Genomic DNA, 4810 nt, shown 5'->3' with positions numbered 1-4810 from the left:
GATTTGTGACCCAAGATATGATCTATCCTGGAGAATGTTCCATGAGCACTTGAGAAAAATGTGTATTCTGTTGTTTTTGGATGGAATGTCCTATAAATATCAATTAAGTCCATCTTGTTTAATGTATCATTTAAAGCTTGTGTTTCCTTATTTATTTTCATTTTGGATGTCTGTCCATTGGTGAAAGTGGGGTGTTAAAGTCCCCTACTATGAATGTGTTAGTGTCGATTTCTCCTTTTATGGCTGTTAGTAGTTGCCTTATGTATTGAGGTTGGGTGCATAAATATTTACAATTGTTATATCTTCTTCTTGGATCCATCCCTTGATCATTATGTAGTGTCCTTCTTTGTCTCTTCTAATAGTCTTTATTTTAAAGTCTATTTTGTCTGATATGAGAATTGTTACTCCAGCTTTCTTTTGGTTTCCATTTGCATGGAATATGTTTTTCCATCCCCTTACTTTCAGTCTGTATGTGTCTCTAGGTCTGAAGTGGGTCACTTGTAGACAGCATATATGTATGGGTCTTGTTTTTGTATCCATTCAGCCAATCTGTGTCTTTTGGTGGGAGCATTTAGTCCATTTACATTTAAGGTAATTATCGATATGTATGTTCCTATTCCCATTTTCTTAATTGTTTTGGGTTTGTTATTGTAGGTCTTTTCCTTCTCTTGTGTTTCTTGCCTAAAGAAGTTCCTTTAGCAGTTGTTGTAGAGCTGGTTTGGTGGTGCTGAACTCTCTCAGCTTTTGCTTGTCTGTAAAGGTTTTAATTTCTCCATCAAATCTGAATGAGATCCTTGCTGGGTAGAGTAATCTTGGTTGCAGGTTTTTCTCCTTCATCACTTTAAAGGTGTCCTGCCAGTCCCTTCTGGCTTGCAGAGTTTCTGCTGAAAGATTAGCTGTTAACCTTATGGGGATTACCTTGTGTGTTATTTGTTGTTATTCCCTTGCTGCTTTTAATGTGTTTTCTTTGTATTTAATTTTTGACAGTTTGATTAATGTGTCTTGGCGTATTTCTCCTTGGATTTCTTCTGTATGGGACTCTCTGTGCTTCCTGAACTTGATTAACTATTTCCTTTCCCATATTAGGGAAGTTTTCAACTATAATCTCTTCAAATATTTTCTCCGTCCCTTTCTTTTTCTCTTCTTCTTCTGGAACCCCTATCATTCGAATGTTGGTGCGTTTAATGTTGTCCCAGAGGTCTCTGAGACTATCCTCAGTTCTTTTCATTCTTTTTTGTTTATTCTGCTCTGCAGTAGTTATTTCCACTATTTTATCTTCTAGGTAACTTATCCGTTCTTCTGCCTCAGTTATTCTGCTATTGATCCCATCTAGAGTATTTTTCATTTCATTTATTGTGGTGTTCATCATTGTTTGTTTCATCTTTAGTTCTTCTAGTTCCTTTTTAAATGTTTCTTGCATTTTGTCTATTCTATTTCCAAGATTTTGGATCATATTTACTATCATTATTCTGAATTCTTTTTCAGGTAGACTGCCAATCTCCTCTTCATGTGTTAGGTCTGGTGGGTTTTTATCTTGCTCCTTCATCTGCTGTGTGTTTTTCTGTCTTCTCACTTTGCTTGTCTTACTGTGTTTGGGGTCTCCTTTTTGCAGGCTGCAGGTTCGTAGTTCCTGTTGTTTTTGGTGTCTGTTCCCAGTTGCTAAGGTTGGTTCAGTGGATTGTGTAGCCTTCCTGGTGGAGGGGACTAGTGCCTGTGTTCTGGTGGATGAGGCTGGATCTTGTCTTTCTGGTGGGCAGGTCCATGTCTGGTGGTGTGTTTTGGGGTGTCTGTGGCCTTATTATGATTTTAGGCAGCCTCTCTGCTAATGGGTGGGGTTGTGTTCCTGTCTTGCTAGCTGTTTGGCATAGGATGTTCAGCACTGTAGCTTGCTGGTCGTTGAGTGAAGCTGGGTGCTGGTGTTGAGATGGAGATCTCTGGGAGATTTTCGCCATTTGATATTATGTGGAGCTGGGAGGTCTCTTGTGGACCAGTGTCCTGAAGTTGGCTCTCCCACCTCAGAGGCACAGCACTGACTCCTGGCTGGAGCACCAAGAGCCTTTCATCCACACGGCTCAGAATAAAAGGGAGAAAAAGTAGAAAGAAAGAATTAGTAGAAGTAGAAAGAAAGAAAGAAGGGGAGGGAAGGAGGGAGGGAGGGAGTGAGGGAGGAAAGAAGGAAAGAAGGAAGGAGTGAAGGAAGAAAAAAAGAAAGAAAGAAGATAAAGTAAAATAAAATAAAGTAAGATAAAATATAATAAAGTTATTAAAATAAAAAAATAATTATTAAGAGAGGAAAAAAAAGAAAACCGACAGATAGAGCCCTAGGACAAATGGTGGAAGCAAAGTTATACAGACAAAATCTCACACAGAAGCATACACATACACACTCAGAAAAAAAGGAAAAGGGGAAAAAATTATAAATCTTGCTCTCAAAGTCCACCTCCTTAATTTGCGATGATTCGTTGTCTATTCACTTATTCCACAGATGCAGGGTACATCAAATTGATTGTGGAGCTTTAATCTGCTGCTTCTGAGGCTGCTGGGAGAGATTTCCCTTTCTCTTCTTTGTTCTCACAGCTCCCAGGGGCTCAGCTATGGATTTGGCCTACTTTGTAGGTTTAAATGAAATACTGTATATGAAGCTTTGAGTCTGACACATTGCATTTGCCTAATAAGTGAGCTTCTCCCTCTTTAGTTTGGCTCTCTCTGCAAGAGATTTCAAACCAGCTAAGAGCTGTATAGTTTGGATTTGCTGTGTAACAAACCACCTGCAACTGAGTGGCCTAGAACACCAATGTTATTTAGCTCACAATCCTGAGGGTCAGCAATAGGGGTTGGGCTCAGCTGGATGGTTCATCTGCTGATCTGAGTGGGGTTCACTCACACAAACATGAGCAAAAGTCAGTCAACTGGGTGCTTGTGCTCCTGGGAGTCAACTAGCTGCTGGGGTGACCAGATTGACTGAGCTATATGTCTCCTATTTCCTAGAAGGGTAGCCCAGGCTTCACATGGCAGCTCAAATCCCCAAGAGCAGCAAGATGGCAAGGCCTAATGCACAGGTATCTTGTAAGTCTCTGCTTGTGTCATTTTTGCTATGCTACTATCTCTTTGGCAAAAGCAAGTCCCATAGTCTAGCCCAGATTCTAGGAGTAGGGAAAGATTCTAGTTCTTAATGGGAGGAGCTATGAAGTGATACTTCAAGCTTGTGGATATAGGCAGTGCTGGAATTTGTGGCCATTTTTGCAATCTACCAGAGACTCTGCCTTAAATAAATGAGAGGCTTCCATAAGATGTCTAGGGGAGTGGCGTGGAGTGGAGCTGCCATCGATACTGGCTCTTCCCTCCTCCCCATGGTCCAGGCAGCTGGCCAGCTGGCTCTTGGCCCTCAAGCTGAGCCTGTCCCTTATTTAGTTCTGGGGAGTGCCTGGCTGACGTGAGGTCTGTAGAGAAGGACATGGAGGGCAGAGATGGTTGAGAATTCAGAGGCCTGAGATGTGAGTCACAAGAGAGTCTAGAATGGGCTTTCTGCTGAGATGGAAGTAGGCTCTGTGCAGCAGTCCCAGAAGACTTGCACAAAAAGAGTTTCAGACAACAGAAAATAATCCTAAGCAACTGTGCAGTAGGTTTTCATTGAAAGTGACTTTTGCTGGATTTGGGGGAGGTAAAGTTGTAAGTATTGAATCTTTGAATGAGATTCATTCATCTGAAGACAGTGGAGAGTAAGACGTGGAGATCACCTTTCTTCCCACAAATACATCAAAAATACAACTACATGTGGAACAACTCCTACAGAACACCTGCTAAATACTGGCAGAAGACCTCAGACTTCCCAAAAGGAAAGAAACTCCCCACATACCTGGCCGTGTGGCTGACAGGGTCTTGGTGCTCTGGCCAGGTGTCAGGCCTGAGCCTCTGAGGTTGGAGAGCTGAGTTCAGGACATTGGTCCACAAGAGACCTCCCGACCCCTCATAATGTCAATCGGCGAGAGCTCTCCCAGAGATCTCCATCTCAACACTAAGACCAAGCTCCACTCAATGACCAGCAAACTCCAGTGCTGGATACCCCATGCCAAACAACTAGCAAGACAGGAACACAACCACACCCATTAACAGAGAAGCTGCCTAAAATCATAAGTTCACAGAAACCCCAAAACACACCACCAGATGCAGTCCTGCCCACCAGAAAGACAAGATCAAGCCTCATCCATCAGACCACAGGCACCAGTCCCCTCCACCAGGAAGTCTACACAAACACTGCACTAACCTTACCCACTGGGGGCAGACACCAAAAACAATGGGAATTATGAACCTGCGCCCCATGAAATGAGACCAGAAACACTGTAAGTTAAGCAAAATGAGAAGACAGATAAATACACAGCAGATGAACGAGCAAGGTAAAAACCCACCTGACCAAACAAATGAAGAGGAAATAGGCAGTCTACCTGAAAAGGAATTCAGAGTAATGGTAGTAAAGATGATCCAAAATCTTGGAAATGGAATGGAGAAAATACAAGAAACATTTAACAAGGACGTAGAAGAACTAAAGAGCAAACAGTGATGAACAACACAATAAATGAAATTAAGAATTCTCTAGAAGGAATCAATAGCAGAATAACTGAGACAGAAGAAAGGATAAGTGACCTGAAAGATAAAACAGTGGAAATAACTACCACAGAGCAGAATAAAGAAAAAAGAATGGAAAGAATTGAGGACAGTCTCAGAGACCTCTAGGACAACACTAAATGCACCAACATTCGAATTATAAGGGTCTCAGAAGAAGAAGAGAAAAAGAGAGGGACTGAGAAAATAT

General features: G+C 41.8%; 1 long non-coding RNA gene across 1 annotated transcript; it reads left to right on the top strand.

Moving 5' to 3' along the window:
- The first annotated feature begins 1930 nt into the window (after positions 1-1930).
- Positions 1931-2289, top strand: LOC309966488. The gene is made up of 2 exons (XR_014326454.1): positions 1931-2116; positions 2189-2289. It is a non-coding gene; the product is annotated as an uncharacterized lncRNA (long non-coding RNA).
- The last annotated feature ends 2521 nt before the right edge of the window (positions 2290-4810 follow it).

This window comes from Leucopleurus acutus, assembly GCF_964270905.1.
Source record: "Leucopleurus acutus genome assembly, chromosome: 9".
Taxonomy (NCBI): Eukaryota; Metazoa; Chordata; class Mammalia; order Artiodactyla; family Delphinidae; genus Leucopleurus; species Leucopleurus acutus.
This window is presented reverse-complemented; position numbering and strand designations above follow the sequence as displayed.